Genomic DNA, 25,383 nt, shown 5'->3' with positions numbered 1-25,383 from the left:
ATATATAGGAGGACCTTTGAGAAGCTATAAATGGGAAGACACCAAAGACCCCACACAGAGGTGTCCCTGTCTAAGATCCTGTGGTCTGCTCCTTTCATGCACCCCAGTGTTGTAAAATGACTCGAGTTGGTGGGGCCGGGTGGGGGTGGGGGAGCAGGCAGAGAATGAAACACCTTAGAAGACCATGGGTCCCTATCTTTTGTAAAGAATTCCAAAGCACACAATTCAGGACCTGTAACACCAAAGTCTAGAGAGAATTCCACTCCACCAGTTGGCTCTTAAAAATTAAAGTCAGAGCAGATTTCCCAGCAAAGGATCATTTTAAGGACATCTCATCTACAGACAGTGAAGAGCCTTCCAAGGTGAAACGGCAAGTCCAGCTGTGATGGTGCCAGCCCTACACTACCAGTTCCTGCTGCTGGGCAGGGACTGTAAGTGTATCCTGAGGTCCCGGTGAACAGCTGGAGGGATGGGCAAGGGCGACACATGGGTAGCCTTGACTGCCACCTGGTGGAGTCTCTTTGGTCCAATGACTTTAAAGGTTTTTAGGAGCATAAACGTGTTTCCAAATAAAAATCTACAAAGAAGCACAAGGTCTGAAGTAGATGACAGGAGAGAAGCATGCCATGGACTCTCAGGCTGGGCCCTCCCCACATGCCCTTGTGGTCTTGAGGGGTCTCTGTAGGATCGTGGCTCTAAGCAGCAGAGAACCCCTATCTGATCAGATCTGACTTAAAACAACCCCACCAATGGCAGTGTGAAGGCACACTGTGGGGCGGAGACAGGGAAGTTTATACCAGATCTGAAGAAAATGAATGTACTGAAGTGAAATTTTGAACACAAACTTGTTACATAACAATAACTATTTATCTATGTTCTATGACTTTCTGTTTCTACTGTGAACCTCCTTTGAGTTGATGGTGGAAATTGAATTATAATTCATTGTCACTCTCTCCCATGACTTGGATCTAATCCCAGGGGTGTTTATATGCACAGTAAAAGCCACCACTTATTCAAAACTTAATTACATAGGAATATGCTCATTTAATTACCAGCGTAATCCTGTATGTTGTATTCCACCCTTGTCTCTGTCTTAGAGATATGGGGGAACTGAGAACCAGAAAGTTGAGCAATGTCCAGGATTTGAACCTGAGTAGCTTGGCTTGCAATCCCGCTAGTTAGGATCTTGATCTTTAACCCGTACATCTGTAGTGTCAAGGCACCTGTTGGAGAGCAGTGTTTTCCCTTGGGGTAACTGCTGCCACTGAGGTTTGGTTTTGTTTCTCTTCAGCCTCTAGGACATCATCCATTTGGCTCACTCTGGATTCATTCAGCTTCTCACATCTACACCATGAAGGAAGACTCTCTCTGAGGCAGTCTAGGGCTGCCTAGACAAGTGGTTTTCAACAGGGATTTTGCCTTCAGTAAACATTTGGTCAGTGCCTGGAAATATTTCTAGTTGTTACAGCTTGGGCCAGGGTGGGGAATGCATTATAGACGCCTGATAGTCAGAGGCAAGGTGCTGGTAAATGCACCATCACACACCTGGCAGCCCCATAACAAGAATTATCCAGACCAGAATGTCAGGGGTGCCAATACTGAGGAATGCTGGCATAAACATGAAATTACATTTCCACAATTTTATTTGTAAAGTCGTCCTGTCTTCCCAGGGCTCTTTTCTTACTGGAAGGCATGGGTTCTCTTGGTTGGTAGGTCCTTACCAAGACATCTGAGTCTTTCGTTGCTTTTATTCCCATAGAGATCAGGCCCTTGTTCAGGTCCTTCTTGTGTTAGAATTCTCTGTATTTGATCTACACCCCTAACTCTTGCTTTTGGCAAGATGGAGTGTGCTAAGCTTTGTTCTTACTCACCGTAGCTTTTTTTTTTTTTTTCTAATCAAGTGCCCATGAATTACTTTCCTAATGTTTGAAACTGGTGCTAGAAGAATGGATCTCTTTTCTTTCGTAGTGCTAGGCAGTCCCTTTCCTGGGGCAATAAATGTAAAAATGTCCACACAAGAATGGAGTTTTAAGGAAATGCAGGGAAAACCTGAGGTTGCTCGTGTCAGCGTTTTGCACACTGTATTTTGGAGTGGACTACTGTCAACATGTTTTCTACAAAACAGGGTCACTTGTTGAATGTGCCCCCCCCCCCAGAACCTTGCAAGGCACATGAGAACGCTTTAAGATGCTGGAAAACAAACTACTTGAAGTTGCATATCCCAGTGCTTCATGAGGACATTCACCAGAAACCTTCCCTTTTCACAGAATCCTCCAAGAACATTCTGTATAGTTTGGAAATGCTGGTCTGCAGGATAAACGCAACCTTTATCAACTTATTGTCAGAGAGAGAAGGAAACACTCTTGAGTTATTAAAAGTCAGACTCCATAGTGCTTGATGAATGATGGTTATGGCAGCAAGAAATCAAGAGAAATCAATGGGACAGTGTAGAAACTTCAAAATTGGAGGAGAAAATTTCATATCACTCCTTCTCCACACAAAGTATCAGGCACCAGGGATTTAAAAAAGTATAAGCCACAAAGTGATGCTACTGAATTTATCTCTTTCCTGGTTTATTGCAATGGCTTTCTAAATGGTCTCCCAGCTTTCATTCTTTTCTTCTTCATCTAATCTCAACTCCACAGGGCCACTGAAGAGTTGTTTCTAAAGGACAACCTGGTCGTGACATTGCTCTGATCAGACAGCTTTGATGGTTCCATTCTTCCTGCAGATGATCCAGATTCTTTTGCAGAGAGCTCAGAGGCTCTTGTCAGAAGTGTCGTGAATATGGATGTCGCTTGATGGGATGAGAAATGAGTGGTTCTTGCTTTAGCAAGATCTTGCCATGCACAGCCAACATTTATGTGCCTTTTAAGGACTCGGGGGCACAACGCAGGCACGACTCGGGTTGCTAGCACCTGCTTCCATCCTATGTGGAAGCTCTGATGCTTTAGAAATATATTGTAGGGAGCTGGAGAGATGGTCCAGCAGTTAAGAGCTCTTACTGCTCTTGCATAGGACCTGCATTCAGTCCCCAGCACTCCCATGGTAGCTCACAACTGCCTGTAATTCCAGTTGCAGGTTACCCGAAGCCCTCTTTTGGCCTCCACAGGCGCCAGGCACACACATCAGTTTCTGTTGGACCGTCTGGAGCTGTACTCACCTTTGCCTGTTATCTTCTGGGCCTGGGAGTTCAGTCTCTCCTAATGGTCCTACCCTCCAGTTTCGTTTTAGTTGAAGGGAAAAATTTCAGGAGACAGAAAGGTAAAAGAGGACTAAGATCAGAGTGTTTGTTCCCTAGATCTTTCCCTAGAAGCACTGCAGGCCTTCTCTGTTTCTGTGATGGTCTCTGCACCTTGCAAGGTGGTCTTCTCCCATTTGCCATCCCTCTTCCCTTTGGGTCAGGGCAGTAACCTCCTACTTGAGCCTCTGGCTCCTGAAGCATCCTTGTGATTCTTCCACATCCTGATTGTGTACCTGTACATAGTCATTCAAAAACAAACCTTTTCCAATTTTCCCAATTCAAAACTTGTGTTTCTTTTCATTTGGGACCCCAATGGACACAGTTGGCCAGCTGAAACAGAATTTTTAGTGCCCACGAATGACCAAGATTTAAGTGATAAAGAATTGAACTGAGCATAAATCCTTGGCACAAAATACCTATTTTATGTTTTGCCTAGTATTTCAAACATCATGAAACTACAAAATGGGATGTTACATTTAAAAGTAACTTTAAATAAGGACCCTATTCACTTTTCTTCTGTGGTCTATTGGCTGGGAAAGGTTTCAATTCATTTTCTAATAAAAATTAATGGGAGATGGGAGGAACTCCATCTGTACACAGTCCTTTCTGGTGAGGTCCACAGGATCTTGGGAGCTAATTTGATGTGTAGGAGCCCAGGAGTCATTTAGTGGCTCAGAGGCTGTAGGTTTCCCTTCTTCTTAATAGAAACAAACTGAACTTTTAAGGGTAAAATGGACACTCTGAGCTGGCCATAGCTAAGCAGTTCTCTTCTGGATTCAGGTGTGACTCTTCTTCTTGAGAACTCTCCAGAGAGAATCCAGGTAGGAATTCTGTATATTTTTTTTCTAGCCTTTTCCTTTGAATTATCACAGGGCTTATGACACCAAAGCCAAAAGGCCCATGTTCTAGCCTGTCATTTATAGTAACTTCTAGTCTCTTTATTATTGGTTCATATTATAAACCAAAAGCATACATGCTGTTTCATAATTAATGAATCTCATTTTCCATGATGCTAGCCAGAAAAAATTTCCATTAATGGATTTTTTTTCAGAGATGCATGAATAGTAGTCAAATGTGGCAGACAAGAAAGACTAGTGTTACTATTACTACTGTTATTGTGTGTATGTGTTTGCATGTGATTTATGTATGTGTGGGCTCATGTGGGTATATGCACATGTGTATAGGCCAGAGATTGTCAATGTCATGTTCTTCCTCTATATCCCCCCACCTTAGTTCTTTGAGACGGTGTAGTTGGAGTTTTATCCAGTCCTGCTGAAACCCAAGTAAACACACAGAGACTTATATTACTTATATTACTGTATGACCGTGGCAGGCTTCTTGCTATCTAGATCTTACATCTTAAATTAACCCATTTCTATTAATCTATAAGTTGCCACGTGGCTTGTGGCTTACCGGTACTTTACATCTTATTTCTCATGGTGGCAGCGGCTGGCAGTGTCTCCTGACTCAGCCTTCCACTTCCCAGAATTCTCCTCTCTCTTTGTCCCGCCTATACTTCCTGCCTGGCTACTGGCTAGTCAGCGCTTTATTTATTAACCAATCAGAGCAACACATTCACAGCATACAGATATCCACAGCAAGATGGGGTCTCTCAGTGAACCCAGAGCATACAAATTCTGCTGGTCTGGTTGGCTAGCAAGCACTGGGGAATTCTGTCTCTGACTCCCCAGCTGTGGGATCGCAGGCATGTGTCTCCACACACGTCTTTTCCCATAGATGCTGGGGATTCTAACATAGGTCTTCAAGCTTGTGTGGCAAGCACTTTCCTGGACTGAGCAATTTCCTCCGTCTCACTTCTAGTATTCCTGTTAACTATCTTTTGCTTGTAGATCTAATCGTGAATAACCCTCAGTCTCTCTTTCTCTATAGCTTAGGTTGTTTCTTTTTTCCTAGGAACCATGTTTTGGGAAGGCAGTATGATATACATGTCCCTTGGCTTGGCAGAAGGGGGAAGGAGCCCAGTGCATTAGTAATGATATTGTGGTGAGAGACATTGTAGAGAGAGAATAATGGCCCACACACACTACTTGATTATTGTGAAGAATGGCAGGGTGAATGGACTTGCTGAGGTACCAGTGTTGCATGATTTGGAAAGATCCAGTTGATCTGAATATATGGCTCTTCTTCTGTGGTTTCATTGTTACTTGGTCACAGGATGAAGATTGAAAAATAGACACAGGCCTAGAACACTGGCCCAGTGAGGCGGTAACCCTCATTTTGCTCACCTCTTGATTTCAGAGGAAAGGTTTCTATTTTATTCACTGGAACTTCAGTCAGAAATATGGGAGATTTATATTCTTAAAGAATTAATAAACTGAGAGTATATTTTCCTCTTCCAATTTTAGTTTCTTTTAGCTGTGATTGTAAGTTAGTATTAAAGTTGATAAAATTCTAAGTGCCCTGCAATCACTGTGAATGCATACTTTTTGGTTATTAAATTATAATAATAACACAGAGTTAGTGCTTTACCTCTTTAGATAATCTCACCTGATGTTTATATCACTGTTGATTTCTTTGCGTCAGATGCTAAACCTTGTTTTATATTATAACCACAAAGAGCTTCAAAGGGAAATCGTCTGAATATTCAGTATTGTATGTAAATAAGATGTAGTTCTTTTCCTAGTGTGAAAGCTGTGGTGAGGAATGCAAGCTTAAACTGTGTAAGCACAAATACTCTCCAAATGCTTTCTGTGGGAAGCAGTGGTGTAGACAAATTTTTAAATGCTCTTATTAAATAAAAAACATGGAGCCAAATATAGGGGTGAAAGCCTTAGAGAGATCAGGCAAATAGAGAAAGCCACCAGCCACCTTACCTCACCAACTCTGCAGCTTCCAAAGAGAGTGACTTTCTGTCTACCCAGATGCTGTTCTGCCGTCTGATTTGCTGTCTGTCTAGCTACATCACTTCCTCTTCCTGGCCAGCTCTGTTACTTCCCGTCCACACAGGCCTCCAGGTCTCTATGGTTGGTACTGGGATTAAAGGCGTGTGCCACCATGCTTGTCTCTGTTCCCTAGTGTGGCCTTGAACACACAGAGACCCTGCCTGCTAAGTGATAGGATTAAGGGCGTGTGGGACCACTGCCTGCCTTCTTTATTTACTTAAAATGGCTTGCTGTTTCCTCTGATCTTCAGGCGAACTTTCTTTGTTAAAGCACAGATAAAATACCAGCACACGGTGGATCTGGAGCAGAGCTGCCACGGTGAGTCAGCTGTCTCCTCACACTTGTCACTGAGCGAGCACTCACTGACTTGTTTAGTGACCTTGGCCCTCTTGGTCTGCCTGCACTTTTTGTTCCCGTCCTTGACAAGCTGCATTTCTTTCTACTCACTTGCTTCCCTGGACATACTTTGGTAGATGGACACAACGTACATCCCAGTTAACAAAAAACGCGTACTAAGTCAGGAGTGAATGGAGACCACAGTCCATTGATACTTCTTTTTACCCTGTTATTCCAACCAAAAGAAACATTATGTCCCAAGTACATTTTCATGAAGTATTCTAGAATAGATGCTGGAATTTCATTGCCATATAAGTATTCTCCTCTGTGTGGATTCCTTTAAATATGAAAGAACAGTTTTAGCAGGTTGGCAGCTTGGAAGCCCTTGCTTTATCAGCTAGCAAATGAGACTTTTTTTAAAAAAAAAAAAATCACATTTTATTGTCATTCTCAGTTTCTGGTGCCTCAGAATGCAAAATTATATGCTCAGCTGACCCTTTAATTAGCTCTCATTCTGTCTCACATGATTTATAGCCTGGTGGCTCACATGTAAGAATGATATATGATTTAATGAACTAGAAAAGCAAAATCGGTCCCTACTTGATTGTTTGGTACTTCCCTCTGGCTGGAGAATGGAACAGTTAGGAAGGACTTAGGGAAGCCACAGCTGCCGCCCCGCCCCCGCCCCCCCCCCCCCCCATCCTCCCGAGGAGAGCAAGGCCCAGTTTGCCCTGGCTTGTGAGTTTTTGCAAATCTACTTTTTTTTTTTTCTGTTAGCGCACGCAACATCGATCTAGGTTATCTTGAAATAATGGTTTATCGTGAGCAATGCTGTTGATATAGTGCTCTTATTTTGCATACAAACATTGGCGGGAAGGCCATCCAGATTTCAACTTTGGGGTTCGCTGTGTTTTACCACGGCTGGTCCAGTAAGTCAGTGTTGGCAGAGTGTGTTAGGCAGTGGTGGAAGTGCTGGGTCCAGCGGTGGATGAGGTAGGCCCCTTCCTAGACGGTAGATAACAAATGATGAACTCCCTTTCTTTAAGTTGAATTTGGAAGTTAGCCTTTTCATAGATCCTTATTGGTTAGCCCCGCTCCTAGCCCGTCTTCCTTGCCCTCGTCCCCTCGCCCTATCTCCCCCGTTTAATCATTCAGCACTTTGTGCTCTCTTCTTGCGTTTACCATGTGTCCTGCTCTCCGTTCACTTACCTGTTCTTTAAGTGGGGCTGTGAGATAGTAGGCTGCCATATGCTCTTTACTCGCCCTTCCCCTTCACTCCCATTTCCCCCATACTCCCATGCTCCTCCCTCTTGGAGTCTGTCTGCCCCCAGCATTCCACCTCAGCACTTCTGTTTACTTATAACCTACTAGCCTTTTCCCTTAGCACACCCCCTACAGGCGATTTTTCTAGGGTCCCCCCCCCCCCACTCTAAGTTAAACACACGAAACAAAAGCTCTGCAGGCTAGGTCGGCACAGGAGACAGCACACGCGTGGTCACATCTGACTCCTGCCATCTGCTGAGTGCTGTGGTGAGCAGTTTCCTGAGTTTGGTCACATGAGATACCCACGTGTGAGAGGAGCCGTGCAGTATTGGTCCTCTTGTGATCAGCTTATTTCTCTTCACATCGTGCCCTCAAAGCCCATCCTTGTTGTATGGGTAGAATTTTCAAGGCAGAAAAAGCCTTGCCAGTCCCCCAGAATAGAAACAGGAAGTATGAGAGGCCGTCTGTAAGAACAGAAGATGAGCAGAGAGTGCAGAGCACTGGAGGCCATGGTGAAGGAGCGCCAGCAGCTGTCACAGTGGTTAAGAGCTTTGGAAAGTTCTTAGCACCACACAGGAGCTGTGGTTCAGGAACTCAGTTTCTGCCTTGTCCATTAGGTCTAGGAACCACTTAAGTAATTCAGAACATAGAGTTCTGACACCGAAAGCTGATAAGGATGTCCTGTAGCCTCAAGTCCCCACCTTCTTCCTGCCTAGATATGGATTTTTGAAAAACTATGAATAGATGGAAAAGTTGTGTACATTCGTCATGTGGGTTCACCGGTTGGTTGAAGGTTGCCATTTCTGCTTTATCACTGTTCTCTCTAGACACACATCTAGTTTTTTTTTTTTTTTTTTTTAATGTTGCTATAACGTTTCAAAGTCGGTGACATTCTGCCCTTAAATACCTCAGCGTGTAACTGATCATGGACAGTACAATTTAACAATAAAAAGCTTTCATCTGTTATTCAGACTAATTCTTAATTTTCCAAATGGCTGTAATCATTGTCCTTTATTTATGGTCTTCTCTAATTGGAGTAAGCCAATGCCCCCTTTTGTTCGTTAGGAGGTGGAACATTTTGAAGAGAATGGAACAAGTGAACTCCACTGTTCTGAAAAGTATCCTTACCTTTGTTCACCCCTGGTGTTTGTATCATGAGTAGATTTCACTTTAAGTACATTTAACAAGACTGCCCCATGTGTTTTTGATACAAATATTATCAAGTGGCTCATGAGGTTATCTCATCTAATGTTCTTTTAAAACTGCATCTCTTGGTAGAGGCATATTTGCTACATTTCTCCATTGGAAGAGTATCTTTTTCCCTTTGCAATCAATAAATAATCTATAGAGTTACCGTGAGACTGAATATCCTGTTTCCTGGTGGCCTTTCACCTACTGATGTTTAGCATCCACATGCATTTGTCTCTTCAGGATCAGTTATTATAGCGATGATTTTGTAAAATGATGACTTGCTATTTGTCTTGTCCCATATATACTTAATAACTGAAGTAAATTTGGGTAGGGAAAATGCCTCTCCCTATTCCTGCTTTAAAAATATCAGTATTCACTCACATTAAAAAAATAAATCCATTATGTGATTATTAACTCCTGTCATTTTAAATTCTGATGTTTGAATTGTATGGCAATAAGAGTCCCTTGAAGTTGGGTTTCTAACAGTAGTTGAGCATTTCCTTCTCCCAACCCTAGTAGAGAAGGAGTTCAGGCTCATTGGACCTTCACAGCCCCAAACCAGCAATCAGTGATCCCCTCCCCTCCAAAAAAAATCTTGTTTTAGTGCAAAGGGTATTAGGAAATGAATATCTGGGAACTAGATGTGCTTATTCCTATTATGTCATTGTTTCAAGAATAAACGTATTGTTAGTTTTAGAACTGCTCAGTAGACAGAGCTTGGAGATAGACACACAGGCACCCCCTAACACATGTAGGATCATGAGCCATGAGTTCTTCATGACACTTCTCATTGTATTCTGAGATTCTAGCATTGTTTCTCTCTATCCTGCATTCTTCATGCGTGTCTCTTGTCTCCTACAGAGAACCCTGATTCTAACGTGAACATATTAATATTTACTCATCATGGCTACAGTAACCTATCTCTACAATTTTAGATTTGCTGCATCAGTACCAGTACCAACAACAAACTCAGGGAATTCAAGATCTGTTTGCTTGTCTCTTTGTCCTCATAATTTATTTCATTGAGAATGTGAAGTTATATATTATGTTCAGAATTACCTGCACTTTCTTTAACATAATTATGATATTTGATATATAATTAGATTTGTTTCTATTTGAATTAAATTTTAGTTTCTTTTATTTTTCTTATTTAAGTGTGTGTGTGTGTGTGTGTGTGTGTAGGCCAGTAGACAACCTTGGGTTTCATCCCTTAGGTACCATCCATCTTGTTTTCTTTCTTTTTTTTTTCCTCCTGTATTCCTTCTTGTATATATCAAAACTCATACTGAACAATGAGTTCTGGGTTGCAAAAGAGGATTTATTGTTGCACCTGCCATCTTGGTTTTTTTTTTTTTATACATAATCTCTTGTTAAGCTGAAGATCACTAAGTAGGGTGGGCTGGGTGTCCAGCAAATCCTAGGAACCTTCTTGTCTCAGCCTCGTTCTGGGATTACCAATCCTTGTTGCTCTGCGTGGAGTCTTTCAGACCACCTCTGGGGATCAGACCTAGGATCCTCATGCTTGCCCTGCTGACACTTGACTGACTGGGCCATCTCCCCAGTCCTAACTATAACTTTAAACAGTTTGTAAAACCAACAGAGTTCAAAAGTAAAAATGATAGGAAAGGATATAATTAGTCGAGGATAGTGGTACATTCCTGGAATCCCAGGACTCAAGAGGCTGAGGTAGGAGATTTGTCATGAGTTGTAGGCAGCTTGGGCTACATAGCAAATCTCAGGCAAGCGTGGTATAATGTGGTAGCTTGGGTAGGTTTAGGATGTGTGGCCTTACTGGAGGAAGTATGTCACTGGAGGTGGGGTGGGTGGGCTTTGAGTGTTCAAAGCTGAAGGCCATCTCCAGTTCGCTGTCTCTGTACTGTACTTGCAGTTCAAGATGTGAGCCCTTAGCTTCCTTCTCCTGCCACCATACCTCTGTTCTGCCACCGTGGACTCTAACCCTCTGGAACCATGAGCCCAAACAAACTCTTTCTCCTTTAAGTTACCCTGGCCACGGTGCTTTATCACACAACAGAAAAGTAATGAATACATATACATAGCAAGATTCTGTCTCAGAAAAATCAAAATAAGTAAATTAAAAGTATATTGAGTACTGCTAAATTTTAAAAATGCATGCCATTTTTATCTTTAAACTGTAATGAGACAACGGTGTGTATATTAACATCAATGAATGATGTAGTTTTATCAAATGGCATAATGAGTAATGGCATATTTACAAAACTCTTAAAGGATATGCAAGAAGTAGTTATTGCTTAATTGTTAATCTTTTATACTAACTTCAGCAGAATATTATATCTTTTTGTTTGTTTGTTTTTTTTGTGTGTGTATGTTTCTAATGTGTACTGTGCCTTAATTTGTGAGATCTGAAATTGCTTCCAAGAAAAATCAAGTGAGAGCCTTGTTTATATGATTTTTTTGGTATATTCTGAAATAGTCAAAATATGAGCACACTGGGGAAACAAAAGATTTAGAGCTAAAAAATATGTTAATACTCAGCTGTGTCTGAGTAAATTAAAATTGCACAAAGTATCTGATTGCTTGACTATACCATGTGTGGGTCTAAATTTTCTCTGAACATTTTCTTTCTATATGAAGACTATCAGTATTCAGTGTGGCATGCCAAAAGAAATAATAGGTTGAAAACATATTAGGAAAGTCTAAAATAACTTTTAAAACCTTTTATGTGATATGCTTATCTTTACTCCATACAGAGTAATTTCAGGAGAATAAAATGTTTCTTCATGAAAGTAATATCAGTAAAACTATTTTAACTCACAGGATGGTTTGTTTATTCATGCAACAAAAATTAATCACATACTATGCATTTGATTAGGCCTTGAATATTTTCTCTATAAGTGTGTCTCACTCTAATTCTTGTATGCTATTATTATTGGTGTGGATTGTGATGATTATTATACCATAGACATTTGCAGGGGTAATTGAAGTTGTTAGCCTAAAGAACCATGTTGGCTGTGGTGCGTTGTGGTATGGTCAGGGTGTGGACTAGTAAGCTCTTAGAGATGAGGTGGTGGGTTGTTTGTTCTTAGGCTTACTTTTCTAATTTGGTAGGCCAAGGTGGATTTGTTAATAGAAGCATGATGCTCAGTACGATTACTTTTCTTTTCCTAAAATCTAACTTGGTTTTTAAATTTCTATTTACAATTTCCTCTTGTCCAGATTCTATACGTAGTAATGATTTACTTTTGCATGCGGGCACTGACCCTGGGAGGGTGAAACTCTACTGTCATATAGCATGGTCTGAGTCATTTTAATTTAATTGCCTTCTTTCTAAATCCTGGAAGAGCCACATCAAGACTACATTTAAAGAGCACGATGCAAATTTTATAGCATATAGAGAACTCCAGGGAACATGCTGGGTGGGTGCCCAGTGCAGTGGGGGTACAAAGGACTAGGCAGAGGAGTGGGTGCATAGATGACAGAAGACTCCTTTGTAAACTGAGCAAAAACTCAGAGTTCATTTTTCACCTTGGGCCTCATTACCCAGAATCACCCAGGATGCTGAGTGGAGCTCACCTTCCGAAGACGGTTTGTTCTGATTGGCCTGCTGTTTGTCTGGAGGAAACTCACGCTGACATTTGGATGGTGCACGTAGGCAGTCTTACCTACATCAAGATGAAACTCCACACCCTAGCATAATTTATTCATGCCTTATGCTCAAACTATTTTTCTGTCATACGAATTAATAATCTTCCAGGATCCAAATGCATGAATCAGAGAACTAGCAAGCATCTGAAGGTTTTGCTTTGTTAGCCTCTTCATGAGCCAATACACTGAGAACTTACAAGAGCGACATGCTTGTTGCAGGAGTGATAGAGCTTTGCTCTATAACCTTGGCTTCTCTACTTTTTGGCCTCCTGATCTAGTGATGGGCCTCTTTGCCCATATACTTGCTTCTACTGGATTTCCCTCCTCTTCTTCTTCTTCCCCCTTCTCCCCCTCCCCCCTCTCTCTGAAAGAGAATTTGAGCAACCCAGGCTGTAAGAACACGATTATCTGCTTGCTCGGAAGCATACTTTTACAAAACAAGAGAGCATGCCTTCATTTCATGCAAGGGATCTGAGTCTATACAGATGGCACCATAGATAAGAGGGTAATTTAATCAATAAGCCCATTTTTTTTTCTGCATTATTTGCAATGACTCAGACTAGTAAATTTTAGAATCCCTGGGAGATGTTCGTGCAGATATAGTAGCTCTTCACTTTGTGAACTGGGCAGTAGCATTGTAAAGAGCACAGTGGGGTTGTCAGCCTGCTTCTAGTTAGTTACTTTACTACGAACTAGGAAAGGTTCTGTTTCTTTATGTACCATCCTCCCTGCCCCTCAGTTTCTCCCGTTGGAGACATCTTGGGATGGGGGTGGTACCTGTGTTATAGCAGCTTGTGAAATGCTGATGTATGACGTCAGCTGAAGTCCATGGCTCACACGTGCGGGTGTACGTAAGTTCAGTGTTCACTCTGTTCACTTTCTTCTTCCCAAGATTGGAAACTAGTGACCTGTAACACGAATCTTAAAAGATCTTATTAATTGTGCACAGTTCATAGTTCACATCTCCATAGTTCTGCCTTTTCCTGGATCATATAGCTGGAACCCTCGAGTATGTGTCTATTCAAACAGGATGCTTTCACCTAGTAATAAGGTTTAAGGGTCTTTGATGTCATTTTTGTGGCTGAACAGTTCACTTCTTTTTGTCGTTGGGTAAAAGTTCATTGTCTGGCTTCATCACACTTTGTCACTCACTGAGGACAACTTGAAGGTAACAGTGTGTCATCTGGCTATCATCTGCTTCCAGCTGATCAGCAGTGCTGAAGAATAACTTGCTTGCAACCAAATTTAAAAAAAAAATTATGAAGCTTCTATAATTATTGTCATTTGGAACTTGTGTGGACATAGATTATTACTCATTTAGGTAAATACCCAGTAGCATGGTTGCTGGATTCCATGGCAAGAACATGTTTGGGTGTGTAAGAAACAGCCTTCCGTTCTCCAGAGTAGCTTATTTATACTTTCTCCATCAGTGAGAGCTCCCGTTACTCCACACTGTTACTGCCAGGGTGGTGTCAGTGTTTACACTCTGCAGATGGATTTTATGTGGTCTAGTCAATATGTAGTGGCAGCTCTTTGTTGTATTGGTTTTTATATCTCTCTTTTTTCTTTTAGATTTACTTATTTTATATGTATGTTTTGCCTGTATGTACGTACGTATGTATGTATGTATGTATGTATGTATGTATATCACATATGTGCCTGGTACCCAAAGTGGTCACAAGAAGGTGTTGGATCCCCTAGAACTGCAAATACAGACGGTTGTGAGCTGCCCTGTAGGTGCTGGGAACTGAGCCCAGATCCTCTGCAAGAGCAGTAAGTTCTCTTAAGCATTGAGCCATCTCTTCAGGCCCTAGGTTGCCTCTTTTGAACAGCATGATATTTAGCAACCCCCCCACCCCCTCCCCCCATTGCCATCTGCATGTCTTCTTTGATGATGCGTCTATTCATGTATCTTTCTCTCTTTTCCTAATTATTGAGATGTAGTAGTTCTTTGTATATTTTGGATTTGAGTTCATTATCAGACCAGTGTCTTGCATGTACTTCCCCTAGTCCCTGGACCATCCTTTTATTCTCTTAAGGTGTTTTCTCAACAGAAAGTTTAATTTGAGTAAAGTTCCTCCCTATCTGTTTTCTCTCTCACAGGCCATGTTTGTGATGTTGCGTGTGAAATCCAAATCCAAGGTCACTAGCCTTTTCCATCTGTTATCTCTTAGATACTTTATAGTTTGGTGTTTTACATCCACATCCCCAATGAATTTTGAATTTGTATTTTGTGAAAAGTCTAAGATAACTGTATAAACGATGCTTATTATGCTGTTGTCAGTTTACCTAATTTTTGCACTGTTGAATAAATTATCATTCCCAGAAACTTTAACCACTGAAGGCTTAGGAGAACGCTTGAACTTTTCAGTAAACAGAGCCTCGTTCTGTGGAGACATGCTATGAGTTCATGGGATTCTTTGTCAGTGCAGCCTCCTCACATGTGGCGTTTTATGAATGATTGAGAAAGACTATGGGATGGCATGTGCTATTTAGAATTGTTTTTATTTCTTGACCAGAACCGAGATATCAGCATAATGTTCCCATGGATACTGTTCAAACGACTGCTCTTCCATGGCTTCTTCCTGTCTGCCAGCTTTTAGGCAGCTGGTTTGAAAGAGTGTGGAAATGCAAAGCTTGGTCCTTTCCTTTTCTTTCTTTTTTTTCTTCCTCCTTCTCCCCATCCTTTTCCTTCTTTCTTTTTAAACCGTGGTTCTTGGCTAACAAACCTTAACATCTGCTGACATTATTGATCCTAGGAATTAAAACGTGAGATGATCTCTGGAAATATTTCTAGGCACAGAGCCCAGGCAGCCCATAAAACCCATATATTTCAAATCATACAAGTTTTGTGAAATATCTTGAGCCGCCAGTTTCTGGTGCTTTGGTTATATAGGGGTGTCTACAGGCAAGGGCTCGAAGTGCCCCTTGAAATGATTTTTATTCCTCATACTCTCAAACTTTATGAAAGTGAAAAAGCACATTTATTGTTTTTTTTCCCTCCAAATTCTTCCTTCATGATACAGCTTCCTTTGGCAGAAATGTAATAACTCATGGTACACTAGTTTGCTTTGTGTTGAACCAAATTATCTGAAAGATAAAATTGAATAAAGGCTTAATTTGTTTTTAACTTAAGTTGGAATCCAGAAGTCAAGTGTAGCTGGAGTTTTTTTCTCTCCGGGTCTCACCAAACCCAGTCAGTCCGACAGCCCACTTATAAAATAAACACACAGACGCTTATATTATTTAAACTGTTTGGCCTAATGGCTCAGGCTTCTTGCTAACTGTTATTATAGCTTAAATTAATCCATTTCTATAAATCTATACCTTGCCCCATGGCTCGTGGCTTACCGGCATCTTCACATGCTGCTTGTCATGGCGGCGACTGGTAGTGACTCCTTCACTCCACCTTCCACTTCCCAGAATTCTCCTCTCCTTGTCCCACCTACTTCCTGCCTGGCCACTGGCCAATCAGTGTTTTATTTATACAGAACGATATCCACAGCAGTCAAGGCATATCAATAAGAGTTTTCCCAAATGAAGGCCATTATCCCTTAATTATATGTAATATGTATTGTGCTCATAGTGAAAGAATTATTAACCAAGTTAGTGATGAGCATGTGAATTTTGTGGGATTTTTTTTTAATCTCCTGTGATTGTGGCTTTCCATACAGCCTCATCTTATATCTGCCCTCTGTTAGGAAGTATATTATTGGCATCCCAAAAAAAATAAATTAGGAAGACTCAGCAATTTCTTTTTCATCTATATCTTTGTCCACTAAACATGAGGGCATCTAATAGTGTCGTTCATAATAATTTCACCTGGAAAATATTTTACAATCTTATAAATACTTGATAATTTTTTGCAATAGTTTATAGGTGATTAAAAAAAAATGTGATATATGATAGAGTACTCTAAAGAAACGTGAAGTAATATCACAGCTATGTATAGCAACATGAATAAAGCACACAAATGAATAAATACTGCATGCTTATAGCTGGAGGCAGTTTAAACATAAACAAAGCTCACCCATGATGTTAGAGGTGAGGATTGTGGTTACCCTTGAGGATGGTTGTGATTCTAAAGGGCCATGAAGAGGCTTGTGGAATTTTCATAATGTGCCAGATAATCTTAATAAAAGCTATGTGGGGTATGTTCATTTTGTGACACTTTGCTGACTCTTTACTGGTGTGTGTGTGTGTGTGTGTGTGTGTGTGTGTGTGTGTGTGTTGCACTTCGAGAAAGAAAATGCTTGTGAACTCTGTAAAGAAGGTGTCAGTGTGTCTGCAGCAGTTACTCAGGATAAGGAAATGCGGGGCAGTTGAGTTAGAAGGTATGTGTGAACCTGATACTAGTTTTTGAAATAATATTTTTTAAATAATACTTGGAATTATTCTTTACATTTTGTATTTGATAATACTTGAAATAAGTTGTTGTTTACATTTGTCTATGTATTCAGTACTAACCTCCCATCACCGGGGGATGCACGTTCCTTCTCTTAACAATGGTATATGTGCTTCAATGAAAGGAGAGAATGAATGTTTAAGTTAGGAAAGGATGATCTCTAGCTACTTGCCGTTGCTTTCAGGACAGAGCACTGATGTCTTGAGGCAGCATATAAGGACCACTGGACTTGCCTTGAGTCTGCCCCTCATACTTCAGCCCTGTGTTACATAGATTTTGTCCAGAATAGTCAGACACTTGGCACTCCGTGAACACTGGTTTTCTACTACCTGGAACTCTTTTCTCTGGCTGTCATTTATGCCTTCCTTTTCTCTCATACTGGTACCATATTTACATATATTTTAAATACTATATTCCTCCTAATTTATAGCACAATATCTGGCATATGTGAGCTGTTGGATAATTGAAGGCAGCTTGAAGATCTTGCCTCTTATAATATACTATCACATTTTATCTCCTCAGATAATTAAATGTCTCTTTATTAACTTTGAAGATCACTAAGTGTACGGTGAGTTTTCAATTTGTTTTTGTGCTGTAATACTTAGAACATGGTAGAAAATTATTAGGTTACTGAATGGGTGGACTATTTGAAGTTTCGAATTAAGGCATACTAGAACTCAACCAAAATTGTCTTTGATGTCTGTCTTGTAAAATGTGAGCTTCACATTTATCTTTCTTATTGCATTATTTATAGATGCAAAGGCAGTGTTTATTTTTAGAGTGTATTTTTGTGGGTAGGTGTGAGGCAGGGGGAGAAATTCAGGAAAGTTAAAGGTCTTTTTTTATTATTATGGATAATTTACAAAGCAGGAGTTTATATAGAATAAAAGGAAACAAAACCTGCCGGTTTTCGTTAGGTGTAGCTCCCGTGTGCCCCTGCATCCGGCTTTCGAAGAGAGCATTATCGCCTGCTCTGAGGCACCTCCTGGGAATGGCTTTGCTTCTCAGCTTGACAGTCACTGGGATGTCTTGTCTCATAGAGATGGATGGGCCTTGAGTAATTGGTGTCTGTGTATTCTAGAAGGACTGAAGTCAGTCATCTAGTTCGAGCTGCAGTGGTTTATTTTGCTGTTAACTAGTCTGTCCTCAACCTTTACCCCTGACCCTTGACCCCATCAGAGGTCTGTTTTGCTTTGTTATTGTATGTCATTTGTGGCTTTATAGAAGCAGCACTGTCCGTCTTTGTTAGAAATACCTCTTCCCTTCTGAATACTTGAGGAAAACCTCATTGTTTGTCCACAAGACTGAACTGTATTCTTGTTCAGCTCTTCCAACCCCCAAACTGTTATGTGTGAGTGGGGCAGCTAGTTTTCCCACTTCAATTTTGTTATTGTCAATTCCTGTCAGTTTTAGACACTCATTTCCTGATCATGGGATGCACACAGGTGAGTTTGAAAAGGGTCCCCAAACAGTGGCAGTAAAACCTGCAGAGCTGTGGGTGTTGGCATCAGGATACTGACTGAATTCCAGGATGTTGGGAGGAAGGAGAGGGAGGGATATCCTGAAGTGGTGGGTGGTGAAAGCCAGAGGTTCAGGAGGGCAGGGGACACTGTCAGTACTTTACCCTCCTACTTACTTGAGAATTAATTGGATCTGGGGGAAGCAGGCTTTGACAGTGTATCTGTATAAGGAGCCAGGAATTTCCATTCCAGAAGGGTCTGATGAGTCATCTTCAGGGAGTCACCTCCTTTAAAACAGTATTCCTACTTGATTGATTGAGGAGAGAATGGTTAACTGATCTGAGCTTTGAGATAAATACTCAGGTACTTTAGAAAAGAAAAAAAGATGAAGTGTTTTTTGCAACTCATCTCTATACTGTCAGAGCAGCTTATTCCGTTGCTCTTTGTTCTTTAGAAGGAAAAGGTGTTGATGAATAGTAACATGCTTTACACAGTCAAGAAGTACTTTTAACCACAGGCCAAAACGGTCAAATGTTTATTCTTAGTCTGTGTTTAGGCAGGATAAATTTACGGTTTGTTTTTCTGTCACTTAAAAACAACAGGAAAGAGTGAGTAGATAGCTTTTGGGGACCAGGATGGCACTGTTTCTGTAAGCGGGGGATTAGGATTTGTCTGCCCTGCAGAGGACAGGCAGCATTTGTGCTAGACATAATCTGATCGTATTACAATACAAGGCCATTCGAGTCCATTCAGTGTCCAGCGACTGCAAATACCTCCTGGTCACTCATTGGTCCATAGAAGAGCATTAAGCAAAAAGATAATGATGAGTTTTAATCTAAATCCCTAAAGCACAGCATCTGTGGCTTAACATGAGTTTTCTTTGAGACTTTGGACAAGATGCTACGTGCCTTCCAAATGAAAGATGGAACTCTATTTTCTTTACTTCACAAAAGAGGGACACCTAGTTAATTTCTTTGGACCTGAGCTTTCATAGCTCAGACTCTTCTAGAATATAATAGAGATACCTTGAACACCTTTGTGGGTTTTTTTTTTTTAATCTAAAAGCAGATTGGCCATGTACTGTATTGCCTGAAGCAGGGCTGGCTTGAGAGTTGGTGAGCATTCTTATGATACCCTAGGGACCAAAAGTCACAAGCCAGGAGCCTCCTGGCAGGCAAGTAGAGTGCACATGGTTGCCTTACTTAATTGTCATATTTTTATCTGCTTAAAAATTCCATAGCATAATTACGAGGCCGGGGTTAAAATGTCATAGAACCAAAAGTTGTTTTGATGTGTGATTTAAAATGTAAGGCATATTAAAATGAAAAAGCAAAACCCAAATAATAATGAAAGGACAGGTTTGTGTTGTGGTCACAGTGAGCTTTCAAATGCCCACTGTGTTTATACATGAATCACAAATTTGATTTTCTTCTTATCTGGAAATCCCTGAATGTATTGCTACTCTAGCAAGGATTCAATCAGCGTTCATTCCCTGTGCTTGCGTTTTACTAATGCCTTTATTCATATTGAATCTGTTCGGGGAGAATACTGTGACATTCTGCGTGGGATAGTATAAAGACTGGAAAACAGAAGCACCGACTTGATAAATGTCAAAGATGGAGTTTTATAGCTAGCATATTTGGTTAACTATCCAAATCCTTCTTTTCCAAATAATTACTCCCCATTTTCTAACCATGCAAGCTGAGTAACAGGGACTTCTTCACCTGCTAAAGGGCCCCTGCATCGCTATCAGTTATCCCATGCTCCGTCCTTTTAGTTACTGGGGCAGGAAGCAGTTCTTCCATGGATAGCAACGGAAGCTGTTGCCTCAGAGGTGCTTAGACGCTCGCAAAGCTTTTCTAAAAGCCTCCGTGTGGATACAACACCTAGGCTCAGAAGGCTGGTGTGTAGGCAGCCATAGTGGCACTGCCGAGACACCGAAGGTAGCCAGACGGCCACGAAGTCTCCGGCTACCTGCAGCAACACATTTCCTTCATTGCCTGAACCTTTGAGCTGGTGTTTTAGTTAGTTTGCAACCAAAGACCCTTCAGCTAGTACAATATTTGCAAATAATTGAACATCACTTGATTTGCAAATATTTGAAAGCCTTTACTTAAAGATCCCTTTCTCCTGTGGTAGGTAAGTACAGAAAAGTGCACATGATAGTAAATCCCTGTGGGAAGCCCCTCTGCTTTGGAACTGACTGAATAGACGTTCACTGACATGAACAGAGTTTACGAATGGAGGAGCGCTGGAGTGGCTTCATCAAACTAGCTGTATAACAGTTTTACTTACGACTTGGTTAGAATACAGTGATTTTTGTTATGAAGAAGAAAATAGTATGCTCTTCTGTATATCAGTAAGATATACAGAAAGGAGAAGTAGAAAAAGAAACAAAAGATCTATTCAGTAAGTATATCTCGGTGCATGAAGAAACAATGGGAACAGATGGGATGGGGTGGTAAGAGGCTTACTGATTTGGTGAACCCAATTTTGACAAAAAGCCGGGGAGTCAAAAATGAGCTTAGTCTGGTGGCTCTGGCTGACCCGGCAAAGACAGATATGAAATTAAGCTTGGCTAACCACAGCAAGCATCCTTATCATTATCTGTAATTAAGATTTACCTGTTTGTGAGCTTTGCTGTGTGCTTTTGTCATAAAGCACCATGGTTTGGTGCGATATTCTGTGGTGATGGAATTGGATTGATGCACACGCAGCAGAAGGGCTCATCTCGTTCTCCTCTCACTTAGCGGCATCGAGGTTAGTCAGCCGCAGCGCTCTGTAGCTGTTTTCCAGCACAAAGTTACCTTTTGATTCTCTAGGAACCCGAGTGCCTGGATGTTACACTTCTCCCCTCCTCCAAATGATAGACCCATCTAAGGAGAACATTTTCCAAACTTGGGCTGAAATTGGCTTTCCCCCGCTCCCTTAAAAAATCCAAAGTTATATAATTAAAAGGAAGTTTCGTAACCTCAAAACTGTATTTTCAGAAAATTTTGCAAAGAGCCCAGGACTGGTATGGTGCTCTCTAAGTAATTGATGGCTTGTTTTTATAAGCCGAGAATCCTGTTTTTTTTTTTTTTTTTTTTTTTTGGTTTTTCGAGACAGGGTTTCTCTGTGTAGCTTTGTGCCTTTCCTGGAACTCACTTGGTAGTCCAGGTTGGCCTCGAACTCACAGAGATCTGCCTGGCTCTGCCTCCCGAGTGCTGGGATTAAAGGCGTGTGCCACCACCGCCCGGCTGAGAATCCTGTTTTTATGTGTTCATTTTTTTATACCCAAAAGAATAATCCTTAAGACCGGAAAAGATGTGCAATAATGACATTGAGGTTTATTGATCTGGGATCTTTATCCTCTCATGTAGGGAGCGACATCTAGACTTACGGTGTTTCCTCTCTTTATGCCTATGGTATCTGCATGATAACTGGAGTTGCAGATTCAAATCAGAAGGCAAGAGAAGGCCTTTCCTTAGGGTTGCTGTGTAGAGATGACATTCGAGTGCAGTGGTCTTTCCGGGGCAGACAGGGTACCTTCTGTGCACGCAAGGACTTCGCCAAACTGTCTTGACACAGTGGCCTATGTAAGTGCTGCTTCTAATAATCAGAGTTTTACTGAATCAGAAAAGATTTTTACCATTTTCATCATTATTACCTCCATGTAATTTTCAACAGTTAAGTACTTTACCAAAACAAATGAGGTAGATAGGTCTGTGGCCCCTTGTAAAAACTAGTTGCTAGTGAAGTGATATACTATGTAGCACTAAATTCAGGACTCTAAACAGCAGAAGCCTCTTACACTAGGAAGACGCATGGTTAACAGGGACAGTGACCATCGTCTTTGAATATGAAAGCTGGGAAAGGGGACAAAGCCCATTACCTACCGTTTCCCATGGCCCTGGTAAACTACTGTGCTCAGTGGAATTTCATTTAATTTATTACTTCAGTATAGTATTCATTTTAGGAATCTATTATGTAGGAAATTACTTTCTTTCATGGAAAGCCAAGACTTTAAATTGCTTAAATAATAAGAATTCTGCAAGGCTCCTTTGGAGGTGACCATTTTCCTCAAAAGGAGGAACATAATGAACTTCTTTCTTTTTTAACAAGAGACTTTTGGTATGAAATGCGCCACACTGAATTTTAAGCATATGTAATTGCTAAAAGTTATCTTAATGGTGTGTCTCTGGATGCTATAGAAGTGCTTATTTTTCCTTGCATTCTATTTTGTCACGTTAGTGAAACTCAATTATGAAGTATAAAATTTCATTAACATAATAAGAATTAAGATGTATTCCTTGTAGGCCTCTGTTCAAAGTGTATTATTAGTCACTTTCTCTGAGAACTACAGTCAAGATGGCATTGGGAACACTAGTATGTCAGACAAGTAACAAGGGGGCAATGATGTAGTCAGTCTTGGACCAACTTCTTCTTGACCAACTGGCAATATGAGGAATAGTTCTCTCTCTGTCTCTGTCTCTCTCTCTGTCTCTGCCTCTTTCTCTCTCCGTCATCTATCTGTCTATCTATGTATCTACCTACCTACCTACCTACTAAGGAAATAAAACATAGACCTAACTGAACTCTAAGCTGGAGTTCTCCTCCCTGAAGTGCCTTCCCTCTTCTCATCCTAATCTCCTCATTCATTCATTGGTAGAGCACATTTAAAATGAATAACATGAAGATTTCTGATATTAAGCAGCTTTATAGATTTTCAATTACAAGAGCCTTTCTTAGAGTCCCCAAAGCATCCCACTTGTGACTGCTACTTAAGAGATGGTGTCAGCAGATGAGAAGAGAGGAGAGAGTGACAAAGAGTCCAGCTGTCAGCGTTTGTATTCCCTGTGTCCTGTGTTGACAGTTGGGAATTGGTCTGCTGGCCAGCTGTAGTATGACTTGAAGACTCCATAAAAGCAGTCATTCTTGAAGCCATACTTTGGGTAGCAAAAGAAAAACAACATGTTTGTAGAAAACAATTGCCCAAAAGTTCTATTTAGCATCTTGTATTAAGTTAAATATGTTAAATAGAAATATTTGCATTTAGAATAGAAATGCAGAAAGAGCAGTAACCAGGGACTTTCTGGTAGTTAATGACATCATCGGACCCTCTATTCTCAACACCCCTTTTCCCGATTTACATGTCACACCTCATATGAAGCATCTACCTACCAGGCATGCTTTTTATAGAAACAGTGAGTTCTTTTTACAATAAACAGACCACTGAGATTAAAAATATAGTTGCAGATGTCTAAGAAGATACTTAAAGAACAGAGTTGTATGTCAAAATAATATACTACATAAAAATTGTACTTTTAGGTATTTATACTGCTAAGTGATCTTATGACTTAGAGCTGGTGAGGTTGCTCAGTGGGTAACGGTCCTTGCTGCCAAGAATGGTATCCTGAGTTTTTTTCCCTGGATCTGCATGGTGGAGGGCGAGAACTGACTTTCATGAGTTGTCCTCTGAACTCCACATGAGTGCCATTGCATGCACCTGCCTTTACCTGCCCCACCCCCAATAAATAAATGAATGTAATTTTAAAACTACAAAATAAATAGACAAAGGAGTGTTTCAATAAAATTCCACTAATTTGGGTGCTGTTGACTGTAGTGTATCTTTCTCCAATCTATCAGACAAGGACAGGCCAAAAGACCATAGAAGCTAAAAGCCATCAGCCAGCATTAATGTCCAAGGGCTGAGCATCAAGTGGTGTTTCCTCCACCTCTCCTGGGTTTTGTCTTCTTGGGAGCTTCAAACTCGGCTATCCACAAGGAGCAGTTTAGTCTTAGAAGGAACAACAAAGTCCCAGCCAGAGTTATGGAACACCGATGAGGTGCCAGCTCCACCCCCAACTCCAGTGAGGTCACAGGAAATGAAAGCATCATGGTGATAGGTGCATGGATGATGTGGTTGAACAGAAGATGGAGTGAAGAGGGTCTGTGTTCCAGGTCCATGAAGAATCCAGGGTCTGCCACTAGTATGGAGAGAATGAGTGCAGCTACTGCCTTGGGCATGTCCTTGGTTTCTGGATGGCACCAGCTCACTGGTGACCACAGCAGACAGAAAGCCATCAGCCAGCTTCCAGTTTGTTGAATTTCCTGGTGTTTTTGTAAGACCAAAACCAAAAGAGAGCATGAGCTGATGAGCACTGTTGGCAAGTGGATACTCAGAGATAGTCTTTGAGAAATAAAGCAATTAGGCTGTAGGTGTAGGCTTAACTGTGCATTTGTAAACATGCCTATATTTATAAACATGTCTGAGCTTCTGGGAGGAAACACAGGGAAATAATTCTGAGCAATATTGAGTTCTAGAAAGACACACTACCTATGTTTCTTTCTATCCATGAAGAAGCTTTCACAGGTAAGAGGGGCAGTTTCTGTGAATAGAGTTGATGTTTCTTAGGGTTCATAATACAATTAGCATTAGAGCCAGTACTTAGGATGAGAACCTTCCCATCTCTGAGAGCTAGTCTTCATCGTCGGTTGGACTGAATTTAGAATCCTTGAGGCACTTCATGAGGGTCACCATCAGGCATGTCTGTTAGAATGCTTCCAGAGATGAGCTAAGTGAAGAAGACCCACCCTGATTGCGGGCGGCATCTTCTGTAGGCTGAGGGCCTACATACTACAAGAGAGCGAAAAGGTAGTGCTAGTTGTCCCTGTCTCTGCTTTCTGATTGGCCAAGAGGTAATTGTCCTCTACCACATACTCTGCCATCATGATGTGCAAGTAAATGACCATGGACTGAGCTCTATGAAACCCTAAGTCAAAACAAATCCCTCTTCTTTTTATGTTGTTTCCATCAGGTATTTTTCAGCAGTAAGAACAGCTAAAACATCATTGTTTCCTTTAAGAATTCAGATGGTAAGGGGCTCTCATGTGATATGTCTCTCGTGCTCAGTTCTGGAGAACAAGACACAATGAACTGACCCCGAGGGGTACTTAGAAACTGAAATAAGATGG

General features: G+C 41.1%; 1 protein-coding gene and 1 pseudogene across 3 annotated transcripts in view; one reads left to right on the top strand and one right to left on the bottom strand.

Moving 5' to 3' along the window:
- Znf385b (zinc finger protein 385B) overlaps positions 1-25,383 on the top strand; it is a 401,032-nt gene that overhangs the window by 21,626 nt on the left and 354,023 nt on the right. The gene's annotated exons all lie outside the window — the stretch shown is intronic.
- Positions 10,191-10,272, bottom strand: LOC131910164 (small nucleolar RNA SNORA40; annotated as a pseudogene).

Source organism: Peromyscus eremicus, chromosome 4 (assembly GCF_949786415.1).
Source record: "Peromyscus eremicus chromosome 4, PerEre_H2_v1, whole genome shotgun sequence".
Taxonomy (NCBI): Eukaryota; Metazoa; Chordata; class Mammalia; order Rodentia; family Cricetidae; genus Peromyscus; species Peromyscus eremicus.
The sequence above is the reverse complement of the archived record's forward strand: the minus strand, read 5'-3'. Positions and strand labels throughout refer to the sequence as shown.